Source organism: Amphiura filiformis, chromosome 8 (assembly GCF_039555335.1).
Source record: "Amphiura filiformis chromosome 8, Afil_fr2py, whole genome shotgun sequence".
Taxonomy (NCBI): Eukaryota; Metazoa; Echinodermata; class Ophiuroidea; order Amphilepidida; family Amphiuridae; genus Amphiura; species Amphiura filiformis.
The window spans coordinates 58,407,004-58,431,177 of NC_092635.1; the positions used below are offsets into that span (position 1 = coordinate 58,407,004).

The window sequence follows — 24,174 nt, forward strand, 5'->3', positions numbered from 1 at the left end:
GTTGTCTTTAATATTATATGTAAAGGATTTTTGCAATTAGCAAAATAAGTGCCTGATCCTAGCAGAGGGCTGATATGTGGCAAAATGTGATATTTTCCGTCTCTCCTTTCTCGGTCTTTGGATAACATCTGATGTAGAATCTAAAGTATACATAGGACTTTCAGGAGGACCATTCAAAGATAGATTCCGCAACCATACAAAGTCCTTCAGACATGAAAAATATGAAAAAGAGACTGAACTTTCAAAACATGTTTGGAACCTTAAAAGAAGTAGGCCTAATTCCAATTATGAAATTATCTGGGAAATAGTTAAACAATCAAACACAAAGAGACGCGAATCTGGTCAATGCAACCTTTGTCTAGAAGAAAAACTTTATATTCTCAAAATGTCTGAAGACACCCTTTTAAACAAAAGATCCAAACTTATCTCAAAATGTTGCCACGAAAGAAAAAAGAAGTAGGCTCAATTAAGTTGTTGTTTTGATTTTTGATTTGCGGTACCATTAAAATTTCACGCAAAATTCCCATCCATCTATTTACGCGTAGGCCTATCTGCATGGGTCTACTTTGCGTATGTTTCATATCCATGCGTCTATTTATGCGTAGGCCTATCCGCGTAGGCCTACTTTGCGTACATTTTTTCGGTTCCGTAATCAACGATCATAACAACAACAGCGCAATAGTCTGACGATCGCCGTGAGGCGTGAAACTACCTAGTTACTATGCTGAATATAATATTTAAGCACACCGTGTACGTACTGTGTTATAGACGTCTCGTACATGTTTGACTAATAATTCCACCGTAATAATAAACTGTCTTATATTTAGGATGGTCTATTCAAAATCTCGGATTTTGACAAAACTACACCTCCTAAGTCTTGGTTTTTTTTAAGGGTATCTTTGTTTACTAAAGTACATTACAATCATGTAAAAACCAGAATTAAACAATTTTTTGAGGCGTCCTCCTCATCAGCAAATGTTAAAATATGGCTTTAACTTTTCAATTCAATTGAATAACTACAATATGGCAAATGCCCTGTTCCCATATTTTCATCAATCACAACAAAGTGCCAAAGAGAGGATTATGAGTATGTGTTAAGTTTTTTCAATTTAATTTCTGAGTATAACATTTTGTATTCTATTGAAATCTGGAGATGTAGTGTAATTTCTGGTACACCTTGAATTAAGCAATCATTGGGAATTTGCAGTCGATATCAGATGTTCCTATGAAACACTGCAAAACTCCAAACTTGTGTAGTAGAAACACCTTAAAACTGCATTTGATAATAATTCTCCTAATTTTTCATCCACACGTTGTCCAGTAGGCGCCTATTACTGCATGCGATTTGTGTGTACAAACATGCACAAAGCTAAGGTGGAAAATAAAAGCAATTGAAAACCCAGGCACATTGTCTGCACTTTGATGTTTGTGTGCATGGTTCTTGTTTGACAGCAAACACACTTGGGTGTGGGTTACGGGTGTGCGTCTTATTTTGGCACATAGGTGTATTAGGTAATTCTCGGCCAAGCTGAAGCTGGACTGTACATGTTGCATCTATGTAACATACTAAATGTGTAAGCACTAAGCAGTGTATTAAATAAAGGCATGTGATTGCAATCTTCTGGAAAACATACGGGCACGTTTATCGCGGAGTTACAAGTGTGCCAACATTTTCCAGCTTGGCCAAGAATTACCTAATAAAATAGTAATACAGTTTGTAATATTATAAGACCAATTGGAAGTAATGAAATGAATGACTTTTCAATTATAACTCATGTTTCCAATAAACTCACATGGCTATAACTGTGCATTAGGGTGTGGCGAAAAACACTTTTTAATCGGATCGACTTTGAGAATTTTACTGTGGTACATGCTACTATTGTGCTGAAATATCAGGAAGATCGGAAGCATGTTTTGCCCAGGCCCTACGTATACATTTGCTATTTCTTATAACTCTATATGAAGAGCTTTGTTTCAAAACCCCTTACATCCACTTGCTCAATTTTGAGAACACATCAAAAATCACCAAAATAATCACTGATATAAGGTGTTTTTCAACAAAAGCAGTATTTGGCAGGATGCTCATCCTACCCAAGCATCCCGCCAAAAACTTCTTTTGTTGCAAACCCCCATATATCAGTGATTTTTTGATGATTTTTTGACGTGTTCTCAAAAATGGGCAAGTGGATGTAAGGGGTTTTGAAACAAAGCTCTTCATATAGAGAAATAAGTATGAACTACCTGGGAAAATAGGCATTCAGGTGGCCAATATTAAACACTTTGTTTGGACCTTCCAAAACATCACCAGGTAGTAAGTAGTCTCAAATTGGTTACCATTATTGTTTGCTACAGACAGGTATGTATGTAAATATATGTGGTATTAGTGCTAAATTAAGGGGTAGGTAGTTAATTATGATATTTTAGCATAATAGTACATGTAAAATATTTGTACCCTAATACAGTTCTCCAGGAGTTTCAAGTCGATGCGAGTACAAAAGTGTTGTTCACAACACCATTGTGCATATTTACATGTTATTGAACACTTGTTTGATACAGTTAATTCTAAATGTTATTTGACCAGTGTTACTGGGTTTCAGTGTTTGTGAGTTATGTAATTATGGTTACCATACTATTTTGACAATACTTGAAGTAAAGAGTCAATTTGTGACTTTGTGAATCAGTTACATGAATAAATAAAATTCTAATTGTTAGAAAACTAATAATAGTGATTGGATTTTATGGCGTGTTGCAATTTTTCAAAGTACATTGTATGTACATGTAGTCGGGATCTATATTTAGGATCTGGAGGAATCTATTGGTCCTGAAGGTGGACTTGAGACCATGGGCCTACTATTTCACCTGAACAGTCAATATTTGTTTTATATCCTTGATTAATGTACGGTATTCCTTGGTTCATTGATTGGTTAAAACATGCCATAACTCGCTACACATTAATACCCTGGGCCAGTGCTGAAATCCAGCGTATGGCGCACCGTATTTTTAGATACACTTTCAACCAATTAATGAACAATATATTAATGAAGGATATAATAGTGGAAATGAGAACAAAACATTGTCAGGAGGCATGTCTCACAATAGACCTGGCAGGAATTAAAGATTTGAAGTATAGGTCCCAGTTTAATATTTGTGGCAGTGCTATTGTTCAGCTTAAGTGGGATCATGATCCCATGATGCACTGCTGAAATTGTGATACTTTTAACACAGACAATGTGTCTACCTTAACACGGACAATGTGTCTACCTATATAAGAGTTATTTAATCATGCTACTATTTTTAAAGTGGTATGACCATGGATTGGTACTCCCATACCTCTACCCCCCCAAAAAAAGGATCTAAGTTGTAACAAGTTTTTTTCAAGTTTTTTTTTTTTTCCAAATGGCTAATTTATTTGAAACTGAATTATTATATCCGAGAGTATTATGCCTGCCCATATACGAATGGGTTATCTCACTGTAGCTGTGGGGGGGGGGGGGGCCATTGGACCATGTTTTTTTCCTTGTTCGTAACAATAAGAATGTCTAAAAATTTAGAATGACTTGGGTGTTTGATAAATTTGTTAAATATGCTATAACCACATGGTGAATTGAAAAAGGTGAATGGTTTGACTTTCTGAAATATGGCAATAACTTGATGGCTTACTGTATCTTGCAAAACGAAATCTTAGGGTAGTGATGGACCTAATTAATTCAATTACTTTTGGTGGAAACTTCCAAAGGCCAAACACAAACAGCACGCTCAAACGTGGAGAATGCAAGTGATTCATGTAGACCAAAGTGGCACAAGTTATAAATCAGTTGGAAAACTTGCACACAAGAAAGGTACGCCATAAATATGCAAACAGATTTATTAGACCTCCAATAAAGATTCCCTTTATATATGTTATTTACGATTGTACACAATAGGTACAATAAGGCTATACAACCAAGGGTAGTTTTGTTCAAAAGCTATTAAAAGAAAATACCATTAAAACATTGTTAACTGCTAGAAAATTGCTGCCCACAGGCTGTACATGTAGGTTGCCCATCATGCCTGGTACTAATAATCCCTTTCATTCTCCATGTTTGAGCATGCTATGGCTTTGGGAGATTTCCACCAAAATTTTGAATTTTTTTAGGGTCCATCACTACCTCAAAGAGGTTTTTGTTTTGTTTCGCAAACTACAGTAAGTCGGCAATAAGATGATCAATTCAACACAATAAGCGCCAAAGTTATACATGTAAATCCCAATTCCAATGCATTTTAGCAACAGAAATTGTAAATCATAACAAACTCATCTTGTCAACTGTCATGAAGGTACAACTTCCTTGGTATGGGTATAAATACTTATTTGACCTGCAAATAAAATGTCATGTATGTTTGACTTACAAATGCTTATTAGATTGAATAATGGTAATCTCTTGTTATACTGCCTTTTAATAGCAGACCGGTATATACAGACAATGTTTACAATCAGACAACTTTATTTTTCAATTTAATTCTTTTAATATGTGATACATTCACATTAACATTGTAAAGCAAATTATATAATGCAATAAACAATGACTTGTTATAATACTGACCAAATTACATATTTCTACATGTACAAAATAATTACAATTAATATATTATGAGCATTCAATTTGAGTCTGAGATCAAATTTCATTGCACAAGTTTCAGTAATACCAATTTCCACATCCACATCCATTCTTATAATAACTTGGACTATGCCATAGTCGATTTTTGATAAATAAAAATATGTTATTTAATCATTATGACCGCATTCAGTTGAACTCGAAATTATACTGATATTATTTTATTACATCAAAATACTAGTGAATGGTTATAAAAAGGTATAGGCCTATATAATTATATTTATTAGTGACAGTAACAGTAAAGTGTAATGTCGTAGGCATATTGAATGCAACATATTATAATGGCACTTCAATACTGAACAGTTCTGATTTTAGAATCTACCAGTTCAATAATGGCGAAAGCCCGAGTTAAAAATCGACTATGAACATTGCATTTTTAACACGACTTTGACCGGGACTTAGTCCCTATAACACACACTGTCAGTCATACTTGTTTATCAATCCCATTTAGCCGCACTACGTACGAGACACGCTCGTGCACCTAGTACGCAAAGCGCCGCATAGTTGTGTACAATCAATGGTAATGCCACATGCCGGAGGATTTAAACCATAACGAGATCTGGGCGACGAATCACAAGCCAGATCCATTTAAAGATGCATTACATCATGGCCAATTTTAGTAGGCCAGAAATTTGACACTCTCATCCATAGACAACCGTGTTAAACTTGTTAACCGCAATCCAAAGTAAGTAGTCCGTTTGGGAAGCCAACAAACAGAGGGAGTACGGTGACTAAAAAGATCAGATGTGAAAATCTATCAATTGTGCACAAATTAATTAAATCAGAGTTTTATGACTATGCATATAAATGGGCAAGTGGACTACACAGAGAAGTCTAATAATAACTTCAAATTCTCTCACCCCCTACCAAGGACAGTGTGTATTGCTATCTAACCGCGGACGTTTTCACTTCTCATATCAAAAGTGCAGGATAAAACTGCAGGAGCAATACAACTAAAAATGTGGAAAAATAATAATGTAATAATAATGTAAGATAGAAAACAGAACATAAAAAGATTGGACCATGCCCTTTTAAGGGGCCTTGAGTAATCTATAACTACTAGCCTGCTGTGGGGTTTAAGGCATATATGTTATAAAAAACCAAAAAAAATGAGCACTGTTGTTATAAAGTGTATCTAGTCCACTTGCCCATTGTGCATACTCTGGCTATTGCATTTAAGCTTAAAACTCTGATTTAATTAATTTGTGCACAATTCGTCGGCTGTATTCCATATATATAGTGGCCTATAGTGTGGGGCATCGCAAATAAACAACTTTTCGAAAAATGCCAATTTAAAATCGAGTTATGTAAATGCTGTGAAATATCTGTAGTAAACTAATTAGATTTAATTTTTATATATTTTTCAAAAGAAATAAATACATAATATTGCTGGCAAACTGAAAATAATAAGTACAAAACTATACGTCACTATGGAAAACATGCAAAACGCAATACCCGACCTAACGTTAACCTTACGCCACCTCGATTGCCGTGTAATCCATATGGGGTTACTATTCTTCGGCTTTATTCCATAGTGGCGTATAGGTCCGATACGTCACTATGACATGTAGCGAGGTGTACGCCACTATGACATCCAATGTTTTTAATTTTTGTCAATATTTCTTAATTATAAAATGTGGATAAAAAGTGGCGTATAGTCGATACTGCACTATGGAAAACACAAAATTTCACTATGTAACTATACGCCACAGTTAATTAATTAATTACTAATTAATTAGCCAATTTTGACAGATGAGACTTAGAAAAATGAAAGAGAACATCAATAAAAACATATGTGCCCATTTTCATAAAAATGACCCAAAATCACTATATGCCACTATGGAATACAGCCGACGAATTGATAGATTTTCACATCTGATCTTTAGTCCAGCAACCGTACTCCCTCTGTTAGCTTCCTAAGTGGACTACTTACTTTGGGTTGTGGTTAAAATTCTTAACACAGGACTCTATGGGGAGTTAGGCCAACTTCTGGCCTAACTAAAAATGGATCTGGCTTGTGATTGGTCACCCAGATCTCGTTATGGTTTAAATCCTCCGGGCATGTGGCATTACCATTGATTGTACACAACTATGCGGCGCTTTGTGTACTAGGTGCATGAGCGCCTCTTGTACTTACAGGCTTTGTGCTTTGCGGTTAATTGGATTGATAAACAAGTATGATTGACAGTGTGTGCTAATGACTAGGTCCCTGATCAAAGTCCTGTTAAAAATTCAATGTACCGTATTCATTCCAATGGGCGCTTAACTAAGTCATTTAGGGTGGGCGCTTATTTGTTTACCTAATTTTTTCGTAACGGGCATTCATTCGAGACGAATTTACGTATGTTATAGAAGGCTTGAAAAGTTTACGCAGGACTTGTACCGGTAGTCCTGCAGCTATTTAACTGTATCAACATCTATCTGTCACTTCAACATTAATGTTACCCTTTAGCAAATTGAAAATACCCTGGATGGGCGCTTATTGGGGCATGGGCGCTTATTGGAACGAATACGGTACATAGTCGATTTTTCACACAAGCTTTCGCGACTAATAAACTGGTAGATTATAATTTCAGAATTGTTCATTATTGAAGTGCCATTATGATACGTTGCATTCAATAATATATAAGCCTACGTATACTTTACTTTTACTGTCACTAATATACTAGTAATTAAATGTAAACTTGTTCATAACAATTTTATACAAGTATTTTGATGTAATAAATATCAGTATAATTTCGAGTGAAATATGATTGGACGTGACAAAATTGTGAACAGAAAAATGCATGTATACGTTCAAGTTTCAAGGCAACACAAAGTTCTTACATAAATTTTTAACCAATAATCTGTTGGATGTATATCTAAATTTACTTTTTCCAAAAACAGGATAAACAAATATATTTGGGCTTTTTTTTTTATACACAGGCAGCTAGTGTATTAATGCTCAGATCTACTGCTGATATCAAGCAGTTTATCAATCCTCATTGTAAAAATGCTAACATCTACTGCTAATGTCAAGTAGTTTACCAATGCTTACATCCACTACTGATATCAAATAGTTTATCAATGCTCACATCTAACTGCTGATATCATGTAGTTTATCAATGCCCATATCTACTGCTGATATCAGGTAGTTTATCAATGCCCTATCTACTGCTGATATCAGGTAGTTTATCAATGCTCACATATCCATCTACTGCTGATATCAGGTAGTTATGCTCACATCTACTACTGATATCAGCTAGTGTATAAATGATCACATCTACTGCTGATATCAGGTAGTTTAATAATGCTCACATCTACTACTGATATCAGTGATATCAATTAGTGTATAAATGCTCACATCTACTGATATCAGGTAGTTTATCAATGCTCACATCTACCACTGATATAAGATAGTTTATCAATGCTCACATCTTCTACTGATATCAGCTAGTGTATAAATGCTCACATCTACTGCTGATATCAGGTAGTTTAATAATGCTCACATCTACTGATATCAATTAGTGTATAAATGCTCACATCTACTGCTGATATCAGGTAGTTTAATAATGCTCACATCTACTACTGATATCAATTAGTGTATAAATGCTCACATCTACTGCTGATATCAGGTAGTTTATCAATGCTCACATCTACCACTGATATCAATTAGTGTATAAATGCTCACATCTACTGCTGATATCAGGTAGTTTAATAATGATCACATCTACTACTGATATCAATTAGTGTATAAATGCTCACATCTACTGCTGATATCAGGTAGTTTATCAATGCTCACATCTACCACTGATATAAGGTAGTTTATCAATGCTCACATCTTCTACTGATATCAGCTAGTGTATAAATGCTCACATCTACTGCTGATATCAGGTAGTTTATCAATGCTCACATCTACCACTGATATAAGGTAGTTTATCAATGCTCACATCTACTACTGACATCAGCTAGTGTATAAATGCTCACATCTACTGCTGATATCAGGTAGTTTAATAATGCTCACATCTACTACTGATATCAATTAGTGTATAAATGCTCACATCTACTGCTGATATCAGGTAGTTTAATAATGCTCACATCTACTACTGATATCAATTAGTGTATAAATGCTCACATCTACTGCTGATATCAGGTAGTTTATCAATGCTCACATCTACCACTGATATCAATTAGTGTATAAATGCTCACATCTACTGCTGATATCAGGTAGTTTAATAATGCTCACATCTACTACTGATATCAATTAGTGTATAAATGCTCACATCTACTGCTGATATCAGGTAGTTTATCAATGCTCACATCTACCACTGATATAAGGTAGTTTATCAATGCTCACATCTTCTACTGATATCAGCTAGTGTATAAATGCTCACATCTACTGCTGATATCAGGTAGTTTATCAATGCTCACATCTACCACTGATATAAGGTAGTGTATCAATGCTCACATCTACTACTGACATCAGCTAGTGTATAAATGCTCACATCTACTGCTGATATCAGGTAGTTTAATAATGCTCACATCTACTACTGATATCAATTAGTGTATAAATGCTCACATCTACTGCTGATATCAGGTAGTTTATCAATGCTCACATCTACCACTGATATAAGGTAGTTTATCAATGCTCACATCTTCTACTGATATCAGCTAGTGTATAAATGCTCACATCTACTACTGATATCAATTAGTGTATAAATGCTCACATCTACTGCTGATATCAGGTAGTTTATCAATGCTCACATCTACCACTGATATAAGGTAGTTTATCAATGCTCACATCTACTACTGACATCAGCTAGTGTATAAATGCTCACATCTACTGCTGATATCAGGTAGTTTAATAATGCTCATATCTACTACTGATATCAATTAGTGTATAAATGCTCACATCTACTGCTGATATCAGGTAGTTTAATAATGCTCACATCTACTACTGATATCAATTAGTGTATAAATGCTCACATCTACTGCTGATATCAGGTAGTTTAATAATGCTCACATCTACTACTGATATCAATTAGTGTATAAATGCTCACATCTACTGCTGGTATCAGCTAGTGTATAAATGCTCACATCTACTGCTGATATCAGGTAGTTTAATAATGCTCACATCTACTACTGATATCAATTAGTGTATAAATGCTCACATCTACTGCTGATATCAGGTAGTTTATCAATGCTCACATCTACCACTGATATCAATTAGTGTATAAATGCTCACATCTACTGCTGATATCAGGTAGTTTAATAATGCTCACATCTACTACTGATATCAATTAGTGTATAAATGCTCACATCTACTGCTGATATCAGGTAGTTTATCAATGCTCACATCTTCCACTGATATAAGGTAGTTTATCAATGCTCACATCTTCTACTGATATCAGCTAGTGTATAAATGCTCACATCTACTGCTGATATCAGGTAGTTTATCAATGCTCACATCTACCACTGATATAAGGTAGTGTATCAATGCTCACATCTACTACTGACATCAGCTAGTGTATAAATGCTCACATCTACTGCTGATATCAGGTAGTTTAATAATGCTCACATCTACTACTGATATCAATTAGTGTATAAATGCTCACATCTACTGCTGATATCAGGTAGTTTATCAATGCTCACATCTACCACTGATATAAGGTAGTTTATCAATGCTCACATCTTCTACTGATATCAGCTAGTGTATAAATGCTCACATCTACTACTGATATCAATTAGTGTATAAATGCTCACATCTACTGCTGATATCAGGTAGTTTATCAATGCTCACATCTACCACTGATATAAGGTAGTTTATCAATGCTCACATCTACTACTGACATCAGCTAGTGTATAAATGCTCACATCTACTGCTGATATCAGGTAGTTTAATAATGCTCATATCTACTACTGATATCAATTAGTGTATAAATGCTCACATCTACTGCTGATATCAGGTAGTTTAATAATGCTCACATCTACTACTGATATCAATTAGTGTATAAATGCTCACATCTACTGCTGATATCAGGTAGTTTAATAATGCTCACATCTACTACTGATATCAATTAGTGTATAAATGCTCACATCTACTGCTGGTATCAGGTAGTTTAATAATGCTCACATCTACTACTGATATCAATTAGTGTATAAATGCTCACATCTACTGCTAATATCAAGTAAATATTATGGCACAAACTATAAACAGCCAGTTCAACATTGTGATCATGGTGGGGAATATGTAACTTCTGTTTTGATAACTTTTGGGGCTGAGAAGAGTTTTGAATGTCCTGCGCGCATCCAACGCATCATGAAGAGGCTGCTACTTCCGGTAATACAGCAAACAATTTGTCCTTGAATATTTACAGTGCAAATTCTCACACCAAAATCCTTCACTTGAGAAGGATAACGATACGTGTACGGTACATACCTGTTACAGCTCGTGTTTATAGTGAGCAAGTATCTAGAGAATTTCTAACCAGAAAGAATTTATATGCCAATGTACCATACATCTGCTCCCACCATAAACATGTTGTATGACATAATTGAATTGTTTGCCTGCTTGGTGCACTGCATGCATCCAAAAACTCATGAGCAATGGCATTTGCTGTTTCTGAAGCAAATACAAAGTTTACACACTGATGTTATGTAGCAATATGGATGTTGTTCTTAATTCTCAGACCATAGTCATGCAGGCTGAATGTATAATCTATGACAGAATTGAACATTTTGCAAGTTTGGGATTTTCAATTCTGGGATTTTCTAGTTCTGAAGCAACCTCAATTAATATGTGGCACAAGCAACCTATTGTGTTATGCGGTAATTTGACAGCTTACATCATGGCTTGAATAGTTTGCACATTTTGTGCACTGCATCCCTTTAAAACTGGTCAAGCACTGGGATTTCCTGAGTCTGAACCTGTGAAGTAATACAGACAAAAATAAACATTTGTTAGAAACTTTGTATTTCCAAAATAGGTAAAAGCAATGATAGTAAACTCGTAATCTGTCAAATTGAAAATTGAACCCCTATACATTGCACAGTTAAGGATTATGAAAATCTGCAAAACTGCAGAAAACTGACAACTCATGAGACGATTGAAAAACTTCCCAAAGGTTATATAACTTAAATAGTATATCAAATGAAAGAGGATACTAGTAACTTTGCACAGACACCATCCTGACCTATGACCCAAATGGAAAAGGGGTCAACGACCTCTTCGAATATGGCCAAATTTGAAAAATTTTAAATTCTTTACGATATTGCAGTCTTTCTTCAAAGTCACTATTTTGGAAAGGCTCCGCCACTTTCTCTGCAAAGACTAAGTATTCAATGAATGAGGAGACTCTAAGGTTTACATTGGTACCACTCCCAGGGTAGGGGGTATCCTAGAACAAATGTTACAGCAGTTCAAAGCTAGAAAACTGAAAATCTGTAATCTGTCAAATTGAAAATTGAACCCCTATACATTGCACAGTTAAGGATTATGAAAAACTGCAGAAAACTGATAACTCGCAGACAAAGGATTGAAAAACTTCCCAAAGGTTATATAACTTAAATAGTATATCAAATGAAAGAGGATACTAGTAGCTTTGCACAGACACCATCCTGACCTATGACCCAAATGGAAAAGGGGTCAACGACCTCTTCGAATATGGCCAAATTTGAAAAATTTTAAATTCTTTACGCATATTGCAGTCTTTCTTCAAAGTCACTATTTTGGAAAGGCTCCCGCCACTTTCTCTGCAAAGACTAAGTATTCAATGAATGAGGAGACTCTAAGGTTTACATTGGTACCACTCCCAGGGTAGGGGGTATCCTAGAACAAATGTTACAGCAGTTCAAAGCTAGAAAACTGAAAATCTGCGTAATCTGTCAAATTGAAAATTGAACCCCTATACATTGCACAGTTAAGGATTATGAAAAACTGCAGAAAACTGATAACTTGCAGACAAAGGATTGAAAAACTTCCCAAAGGTTATATAACTTAAATAGTATATCAAATGAAAGAGGATACTAGTAGCTTTGCACAGACACCATCCTGACCTATGACCCAAATGGAAAAGGGGTCAACGACCTCTTCGAATATGGCCAAATTTGAAAATTTTAAATTCTTTACGATATTGCAGTCTTTCTTCAAAGTCACTATTTTGGAAAGGCTCCCGCCACTTTCTCTGCAAAGACTAAGTATTCAATGAATGAGGAGACTCTAAGGTTTACATTGGTACCACTCCCAGGGTAGGGGATATCCTAGAACAAATGTTACAGCAGTTCAAAGCTAGAAAACTGAAAATCTGCGTAATCTGTCAAATTGAAAATTGAACCCCCTATACATTGCACAGTTAAGGATTAAGAAAATCTGCAAAAACCGCAGAAAACTGACAACTCGCAGACAAGGGATTGAAAAACTTCCCAAAGGTTATATAACTTAAATAGTATATAAAATGAAAGAGGATACTAGTAGCTTTGCGCAGACACCATCCTGACCTATGACCCAAATGGAAAAGGGGTCAACGACCTCTTCGAATATGGCCAAATTTGAAAAATTTTAAATTCTTTACGCATATTGCCGTCTTTCTTCACAGTCACTATTTTGGAAAGGTTCCCGCCACTTTCTCTGCAAAGACTAAGTATTCAATGAATGAGGAGACTCTAAGGTTTACATTGGTACCACTCCCAGGGTAGGGGATATCCTAGAACAAATGTTACAGCAGTTCAAAGCTAGAAAACTGAAAATCTGCATAATCTGTCAAATTGAAAATTGAACCCCCTATACATTGCACAGTTAAGGATTAAGAAAATCTGCAAAAACTGCAGAAAACTGACAGACAAGGGATTCAAAAACTTCCCAAAGGTTATATAACTTAAATAGTATATCAAATGAAAGAGGAGACTAGTAGCTTTGCACAGACACCATCCTGACCTATGACCCAATTGGAAAAGGGGTCAAAGACCTCTTCGAATATGACCAAATTTTAAAATTTTAAAATTTGTTACACATATTGCAGTCTTTCTTTAAACCCACTGTTTTAGAAAGGCTCTCGCCACTTACTCTGCATAGACCTGGTATTCAATGAAAGAGGAGACACTAAGCTTTACATTGGTACCACTCCCATGGTAGGGGGTATCCTAGAACAAATGTTACAGCAGTTCAAAGCTAGAAAACTGAAAATCTGCGTAATCTGTCAAATTGAAAATTGAACCCCCTATACATTGCACAGTTAAGGATTATGAAAATCTGCAAAAACTGCAGAAAACTGACAACTCGCAGACAAGGGATTGAAAAACTTCCCAAAGGTTATATAACTTAAATAGTATATCAAATGAAAGAGGAGATTAGTAGCTTTGCACGGACACCATCCTGACCTTTGATCCAAATGGAAAAGGGGTCAACGACCTCTTCGAATATGACCAAATTTTAAAATTTTAAAATTCGTTACGCATATTGCAGTCTTTCTTTAAACCCACTATTTTAGAAAGGCTCTCGCCACTTACTCTGCATAGACCTGGTATTCAATGAAAGAGGAGACACTAAGCTTTACATTGGTACCACTCCCAGGGTAGGGGGTATTCTAGAACAAATGTTACAGCAGTTCAAAGCTAGAAAACTGAAAATCTGCATAATCTGTCAAATTGAAAATTGAACCCCCCCTATACATTGCACAGTTAAGGATTATGAAAATCTGCAAAACTGCAGAAAACTGACAACTCGCAGACCTGTGCTTTTAAAACTCACGCCACAGCACAATAAGGCTATTGAACAGTGTAGTGGTTGTATGCAGTTTTCTCAAGCTGATCGATATACCAGTCCCTAGCCTTTGTTGATAAACATTAAGGTCAACTCATCAGATACATTTGCAAAAAATTGTTCATCTTTTTATAACTTACTTGTCACCAAACACATTGCATCTATCAGATGACCCCTAAGTGTCTGCACTTCTGTCCCCTGGATTCACAGCATGGTTTTGTTCAATCGCTGTTATTGTTCTTTGTCCCTTTAAGGACTTGGAGGTTATGCTTATCCTGTGCAAATAAAAGCAATAATTGTGAATCAGAAATTTTAGATTTGCTATTATTTTGATGGACTGATTAAAAGCAGGGTAGGCCTGTTATACACTAAGGGATATGCATGATGTAGTTTACACATACCTTGACATTGTCAAGTGATTGTCACACTACGTCCATATTCATTCTGGCAATTGTTTCAAATGTCAATTTAAATGAGATTGTTTAGTTCAGTTATTATGACTATTGGGTAATTTGCCTGAAAACCTATATTTTGTAAAACATAGCCCATTAATCATTTCGCTCTTTGATACATATGATTTAGACTGAGTTCCACACATTTTTAGCAATAAAGACATAACTGCACCCTTTATAAAGATTTAATTGACACCACATTTCTAAACCATGGGCTCCTCATTGTTTTCTGAGAGGGCAAAAACAGGGGGAAAAGTGGCCCAAATTGCCTGTTGACAATTTTGTCGTGGTCAGCAAGTAGGGACCAAGATGTTTAGGGGAAGGGGAGGATGTCACTATACCACATGAATTGCATACCACTGGGTTTAATTATTTATTAATTAATTTAATGTTGTGAATTTATTCTTACAAAATGCTTATAAATGTCTTTTTTCTTGACTCTGATTTACTGGTATCATCTGTAGATAACAACAAAAATCAAGTCAACACATATGTAATCCGAGTTTCAAAATACTTACAGTAACACAAAATGCTATCAACTGAAGATAGCACTGTAACACAGAATGCTACCTACTGAAGCTAGCATTGCCACACATGAAGTTATCTACTGAAGATAGCATTGAGACACATACTATCTACCGAAGATATTATTACGGTATCTCACCACAGGACCTGTCAGTTTACTGATACGCTGATATCAAAGTGATGTACCTGTTCCCATTATTATTGCTATCAGAGTTAGACACCTGGGGGTAGGGTGCATCTATAATAGCCCCCATAGTTTGCATTATTTTTGTCCATAATCTTATCCTATTCTACTTGTCCTAAAACTAATCCCTACCAAATTTTATTTGATTCGGAGTTTGTCTTATGTGGCCACCTCAGGCTTGAAGTCCGAAAATGAGCTTTCCCATTGAAACATGTATTGAAGTGAGCTTTGCATTCTAAAATAGGGTACATTGGGAGTAGGACTGCCCCCTCTCAATTCCGTCCGGCCACCAACGGGTGTACACTTGGCTAAAATCACTTCAGTGTTAAGAGACTTACCACACCAGGGTCCAATATCCGGGGATATTTGTCAACTATTTCAGAAGGGCCTGGCCCATCACCCTTGATCCACTGCTGACTTCTGTATGCTGTACGCCTCATCTTCTCAAGAACCACATTTGCTGTTCCATTGTTGTGTTTCAGCCAGTTAATGGTATCTTTGTCATCTTCTGAAAATATGATGTTTAAAAATGTCAGGAAATTTAAGTATAGTTTCCATACACCAAAGCAATAAAAGGATCATTTACTACATTAATGTATACTGAGAATGCAGGGTTAAATTACCATTGTAATAAAGATAGGTGGCCGTCTTTGAAGTTTACAATTATCCTTTTCAAATATATCAGACATGCATTTTACTTAATTCCAGTTAAAACAGGAATAAAAATGTCTGCAAAATGTCACATAAATATGGAAGTAGCACCTCCATGGAAGACCTCAAGTTATGCAGGAATGTCAACCCTGTAGTTCTGTCGAGCCCAAATCACTCACCCAAGTAAACAAAATAATAGAAATTAAAAGGACATTTCGTGATCCAGCCTCATCCCCCCCCTACTTTTCTCAAAAAAAGTTTTTATACCTCTGGCTACATAATGTTTATGTACAAAATATTTCTTGCAAATTAATTCGTTTAGCAAAAATATCGCCAAATTTGAATTTCGTTCTGGTATACCAGAACGAAATTATAACAGTGGCCTATGGAGCAGTGTATCGGAATCAACTGAAATGTTGGGAATAAGCTTTTTTCGTGGATATCTACTGCAAAATGTCATAAAAAGAGGATGTTAGGATCACGAAATGATCATGATAATGCATATTTCATGTACCAATTAAAAAACTATAGTTAACGGTTGTTTTCCACATGTCACTATAATCATGTACATTTCAAGTAGAAGTAGAGGTGAGTACGATATATAGGTCAAACATCAACAAGCAACAAGAAATTGTATAGTGGTTGCAATGGTTAGAGTGCATGCAATCAGTCATATTTATGAGGGGCATGGTGTTAACCCCCGAGTGTATGGTTGGCTAAGCAGGTCATAACGTGTACTAATACGTGTATTCGAAATTTCGAATACGCCGTAATGGAACCAACCAATCAGCGTTTAGATTCGAGAACGTGGGTTACAATTTCGACCTCGTGAGACTGCCCGCATGTGATATCAACGCAATTGGCACTTGTCCTCGTGCACTAATAACAAACTTCACTTAATAATCAAAAAGCTTATAATTATCATAAGAATAAACTATAAGAAGCGGCAGAAGAATATGAATGAAGATTATTTTGAAGCTTTTTGAAACGGACCCGATATAGCATTCATTTCTACATACTTACAAAGTATGATGTTTTGCATAAAGAAACACCGCGCGATGTGTGTTGTAAGGGTGCATACTACCAAATTACTGTCCCCCATCATTTATTAGACATTAGGATAATCATCCCTGAAAACAGAAACATACAGTCATGCAGCGTACACTTAAGTGTGAAACATGTGTTTGAACCTGAGGTAGGCCTATACTAGTTTCAGGTTTGAACATACATGAACACTAACTTATGCAGGATATACCCCATGCAGCATACGCCTATACAGTAGGTCTGACCCCGGGGTCTGACCAAACACGGAGAAGTTGAAGGTCACTCTGTATATTTATCTTGTACCTAACCAGCATGCAAATCCTTCAGAATTTAGATAACCGCAGGTCAAGGGCATGGCTGTGTATGTGTTGTTCGGTATCGGCCGCTGTAGGGGCAGGATACGGTCACTGTTCTAATATTCTCTACTTTCAAAGAATAATTCCTATTATAATTTATATGTAGCCTAGCCTAATACTTTAGGATTCAGTGTGGAGACAGATATATACAGATTCATTTGTTACATACACTATCCGCTGTTTAAAATGTTTTTATTCCAGGACGGAATAAGTTGGTATAGTGGAGTGTATCATATCTATTATTTGCTACATTAGAAAATATTTCAACACGGAATAAATGCATTTTAATTCCCCCAAGAGAATTTTTGAAAAAGCATTTTGTATAAAGGAAGCCGATAGGCCTACCTTTAACCCTTCTCCCCTAAATAGGTATAAAAATAAAAAAAACGACTTTATTCTCTGATCTTTTAGCATGTTCTGTTCATTCCCGTCATTTCTTACAAAAACGGCTTGATGTAGCACGGTGAGGATTAAAATTATTTCCGAATTTTTATCTGCAGTGAACGAGGTTGTTTACGTGCCTCGATTTAAATACACGGGCTTTAAAAATTCCTCCCACGCTCTCGAAACTCAACGCTGATTGGCCTATTCTATTACGCGTATTCAAATTTCAATACACGTATTAATACTCGTAATGACCCGAATAGCCAACCATACGAGTGTCCCAATGTAATCCCATGTCAGATGGAATTCCTTAAAATTCCAGCCTCGTTGGCCTTATAATAGACCCTTTTCAAGCTGTCCCATCCTGCACTGGGGACATTATATTTGTGTTCAAATGCCCACATGAAAAGAGTGAGTGAGTGAGTGAGTGCAGTGAGTGAGTGAGTGAGTGAGTGAGTGAGTGAGTGAGTGAGTGAGTGAGTGAGTGAGTGAGTGGTGAGTGAGTGAGTGAGTGAGTGAGTGAGTGAGTGAGTGAGTAGTGAGAGTAAGTAAGTGAGTAAGTAAGTAAGTAAGTAAGTAAAGTAAATAAGTAAATAAATAAATATTTAAATAAATAAATAAATATTTTAATGGACAAGATTACCTAAAACTATTTCCTCGTGCTATTTCTGCTGCAAAACATCTCGCTTCTTTTGTGTTGTCTTCTCACCAGATTCACTCTTTTTTGCCACTTCCTGAACTAGATGTACCTCCTCCAGATTTCCAGCGAACATATCGTAACCGGAGTTCAAAGTACCCACTTGCTGGCTTCCCTTGATGTCCTTGAATGTACCAGGCCTCCTGTAAATAAATAAATAAAATATTCAACGACAGTGATATTTTATACCATATTAACATATCGTCACACTGCTACGATAATTGCCTAAGTCATTTTTCAAAGTGTCTGGTTTTGTATTGTAGAACTGAAGATATCATTGTTACACTGAACACTATCTACTGAAGAATGCCATCTACTGAAGAGCATTGTAACAATAAACAGAAAATGCTATCTACTGAAAATATCAGCACAGACAAAGGATTGTAACACAGAATGATATCCACTGAAGATAGCATTGTAACACAGAATACTATCTACTGAAAATAGCATTGTCACACAGGATGCTATCTACTGAAGATAGCATTTTAAAAGTTTTAACAGAAAATGCTATCTACTGAAGATATCATCTTAGTACAAAACACTATCTACTGAAGAATGCTACTTACTGAAGATAGCATTTTCACACAGGATGCTATCTACTGAAGATAGCATTGTTACACTGAATGCTAAATAAGATGCTATCTACCAAAGATAGCATTTTAACAATTTTAAAGATAGAATCTTAGCACAAAACACTACCTACTGAAGATAGCATTGTAACACAAAATGCTATCTATTGACGATAGATTTGTAACACATGCTATCTAGCGATTTATAACAAATAACAGAAAATGCTATCTACTGAAGATATCATGTTAATACAATACCGTCTACTGAAGATAGCATTGTAACAATTTTAACAGAAAATGCTATCTACTGAAAATATCAGCACAAAATACTATCTACTGAAGATAGCATTGTAACACAGAATGCTATCTACTGAAGATAGCATTGTCACACAGGATGCTATCTACTGATGATAGCATTGTAACATAGGATGCTATCTACTGAAGATAGCATTGCAACACTGAATGTTATTTACTGAAGATAGCATTGTAACACATGCTATCTACTGAATATAGAATTTAAACATTTTTAATAGAAATTGAAATTATCAGCACATAATAGGGCCTACTATCTACTGAAGATAGCATTGTCACACAGGATGCTATCTACTGATGATATCTTAGCACAAAACACTATCTACCGAAGAATGCTATCTACTGAAGATAGCATTGTAACAATTTTAACAGAAAATGCTATCTACTGAAAATATCAGCACAAAATACTATCTACTGAAGATAGCATTGTAACACAGAATGCTATCTACTGAAGATAGCATTGTCACACAGGATGCTATCTACTGATGATAGCATTGTCACACAGGATGCTATCTACTGAAGATAGCATTGCAACACTGAATGTTATTTACTGAAGATAGCATTGTAACACATGCTATCTACTGAATATAGAATTTAAACATTTTTAATAGAAATTGAAATTATCAGCACATAATACTATCTACTGAAGATAGCATTGTCACACAGGATGCTATCTACTGATGAGAGCATTGTCACACAGGATGCTATCTACTGAAGATAGCATTGCAACACTGTATGCTATCTACTGAAGATAGCATTGTAACACATACTATCTACTGAAGATAGAAATTTAACAATTTTATCAGAAAATGCTATCTACTGAAGATAGCTGTACAAAATACTATCTACTAAAGATAGCATTGTCAAACAGAATGCTATCTACCAAAGATAGCATTACAACACAGGATGCTATCTACTGTAGATAGCATTGTAACACAGAATGTTATCTACTGAAGCTTAGCGATAGCATTTTAACACAAAATGCTACCTACTGAAGATAGCATTTTACACAAAATGCTATCTACTGAAGATAGCATTGTAACACAAAATGTTAAACTGAGATATATTGAAGCATTTTAACACAAAATGTTTATAGGCTAAAGATAGCATTAAATGCTATCTACTGAATACAAAATGTTATCTACTGAAGATATTATTTTGTATCTACTGAATATAGCATTGTAACACAAAATGCGTAATCACAATATTTCTCGTGATTCGCAAGCATTTCTGACTCAGTATTTCCCGCCAATTTACTAAGCTGTCTTGAGCCATGTGACTTTTTAGAGTTGAAAAGAGTGAAATAAATCAAGCAAAAATACGAATAAATATTAGCAAGTTGTATTTTATCAGTTTCAAGTGAAAGAATACATCTTAGTGTTGATAAATATCAAAAATCTCAAATTCGGTTGTGGACTTAATGTGTCTTCCATTACTCTGGCCTTAAGATAGCATGTTAACACAAAATGCTACCTATTGAAGATAGCATTTCAAACAAAACGCTACCTACTGAAGATAGCATTTACTCATCGTCCCATAAATACTATCTAAAGAAGGTACCACAGGATTGAAATCCTGTCACCAGCAGATAGCACCACTGGGTCGGAATCTTCAGTTAACAGTACCATGCGTGACAGTAAAGATCGCGTAAATGTCATGTTTTTTTAATGACAGTAAAAGTACTTAAAGTACATTTACTAAAGTACTTACTACTTGTAACAGTTTCCAAAATTACATCCCCGGGTAGGTCCCCACTATCCCCGGCCTCCGGGGGCCGGGACTACAATTGATTTGTGCATAACTCCGAAGAGGGTTCTGATTGGCGAATTCTATTATTGTCTGACAATCATATTAACAACAGACAGCGATCTGCCAAAGGCCAGCATATGTCACTCATTACAGGGTGTGGATCAATCGGAGAGCGACGGCCAAACATGTACTTCTCTGGAAGCAAGTGTAGTATCACGCACAAGCACCTATAGATTCGGTCAGTGCATTATTTTGAGCAAAACAGAATGCCCAATTTTTTTGCCTCATGGGTAGGCCATACAAAGGCGTTATCAACAAGACAACATGATTCAAGATGTAGTTCGAGCACTGCGCAGTTCTCTGCATGGCTTAATTCTGTGTTGCACGCCATTCCAACTATTCAATACACAATGTTAATAGCCCAGTTCAAAGATACAAATCTCTTCTTTTTTTGCCAATCTATATCTGTAGACTTTTCTTGTAGTACAAAAGTCATACCTGCACCGGGACCTTGCATGCAATGCAAGTTGCATGCCTGAATTTTCCTTGAGTCTTGACATAGGCCCTACTCGTGTATTATTTTAACATCAACGCACACAGGGGACCATTGCACTGATTTACGACCATGAATCCATACTTACAACGCCATGTTATCCGCATCTTACGCCGTCAAATCTGGTGTTTTCGATTCAAACTCTTTGATCAATCAAATTCGATAGAAATATTTGGTAACTTTGCCGAATTCGGCAACCTTTTTTTTTTTTTGCTTTTGACATTTTACAATATCACGGCATGGCAATTTAAAAATCACATTTATTGATAATAAACAGAGTCGACCGGTCATAAATTTCAATTCAACATTAAATAAACATTTTTACTTTCAAAATACTCTACCTTACATTTAGTTTTATACGGCTAATTCGTACAAAGTGAAAATTATACTTACCGATGACCGCAGTGTGGGTTGAACTTCGTGTTTACAAACAACATGCATGTACTGCGGTTACGTGCTCTCTTTAGTCCAATGTCCAATGTTATGAAGTTGAATTTCATTGGTTGAAAAGATAAACAATCAATTTAAAAAAATATCTGACAATTCATGTCGTACAAACGGCCAAATAAAAAAAAGGGAAACCTTTATCAATAACATAAAATATTATGTTCTTTTATTTCAGCGACTATTTATTATTTAAAAGTAATGGAAAAGTTCATAAAACGAACCAACATTCGACCTTAATTTACTTCTATTTTATGGACCAAGGATGCTCCGCCCTCCTCTTCTGTACCAGAGGACTCGGACGCCCCCTTTATTTCTATTGCTATCCTGACGATTTCCAAATAAATAAAAAGGTTATAAAGGCGTCTTTTGGTGATTTTTTATATTTTTATTCATGATATAGACAGGCTAAAACATAAAGAAAAAAATATTTTGAGACGTTAGATCGTAATTTGTGATAGAAATAATTAATAGAGAGACTCTCTCAGATAGCAGTTAGTAACCAAAAACACAATTTTCACAAATTAAAAAAATTATATCTGCCGATTGTAAAATTGTTATTTAATAATACATTGATTAAAATGTAAAAAAATACATAATGGTTTACATAAAAGGTCTCTCTTTTGTATTTGAAAACAACAAAATGTAATAAAAGATATATCAATTTGCCCAAGTAACCAAAAACACAACAATTGTCGTGTGAGAGTAACCAAAAACACAACTTTTTACTATTTTTTCCGTCCAAATTGGACTCCCAAAAAAGCTGTTTAATTAAATAAATAATGAATTATATTAAGTAAAATTTACCAGAAGTTTCTGAGATTATCATATCTAGTTCGAAACTACAAAAAAACCTTCATGTATTGTCCAAATATTTTTTTTCTAACATCCTGAAGATTGTTGATTTTCCACTTGCGACACACGGGTCAGACTTACATGTAGTGCTCATAGGACTTTATGCTTTGCTTAGAATGGTTAATCAAAGGATATGAACTTTTTTAATATCTGTAGAGGAGAGAGTAAATGAGTTTTACACCATTCTTGTACTCTTTTTTTCATTTTATAGCCAAAATAATCACCTTTTTATGCCCAGTAACCAAAAACACAATGACCAATTCTCTCTCTCACTTGTGTTTTTGGTTACCAAAACGGTAGTGTACTCGAACCAAAAACACAACTTTCAAAATGCCGCTAACTTTTCCAAATTGGGCAACAGGGCCCGATCGGGTAACCAAAAACACAATGGAGATATAGAGAGAGAGAGAGAGAGAGAGAGAGATAGCAAGAGAAGTCACATCCCACATCCATTTTGCCGACAAATTAATAACACTTAACACAATCCATAGCCCATACGCCCACTGGTAAAGCCCATTCCCTGAATAAAATAGTTATTTTGTAAAGTTATCGTTGAGGAATGCTTGATATTCATGCATGGTACGTGTACTCTTTTCCCGGGGGGGGGGGCACTTCCATGACAGATATGCATCATACCCAATGACCCCCTTTAAAAAAAATCATGTACTCAATGACCCCCTTTTTCTATTTCCTGCTATACCCAATGACCCCCTTTTAATTCCCAAATTTAGGTGGTATTTGTGTTCTCCTCCAGAAATAATGAGATTTTTCGCATTTCCAAGGTGGCCAAGTTGTTTTTACGCAGTTTCGCACTTATTTATGTGTACTTAATGATACTCTTTTGGCAATCCTGTACTCAATGACTCCCATTTTACTTTTTGTTACCCCAATGACCATCCTTTTTTCAAAGTTTCATACCGAATGACCCCATTTTTATTCGGGTTGTGTACTGAATGACCCCATATTTTTGTAATTGTACACGTACATTTGACCTGAATGCCCCCTACTTTT

At 35.6% G+C, this 24,174-nt stretch overlaps 1 long non-coding RNA gene across 1 annotated transcript; it reads right to left on the bottom strand.

Moving 5' to 3' along the window:
- Positions 1 to 9,983: 9,983 nt before the first annotated feature.
- Positions 9,984 to 23,571, bottom strand: LOC140159291 (uncharacterized). The gene is made up of 5 exons (XR_011859870.1): positions 22,258 to 23,571; positions 18,628 to 18,824; positions 15,888 to 16,057; positions 14,529 to 14,663; positions 9,984 to 11,558 (listed from the first exon to the last, which is right to left on the bottom strand). It is a non-coding gene; the product is annotated as an uncharacterized lncRNA (long non-coding RNA).
- Positions 23,572 to 24,174: the final 603 nt, after the last annotated feature.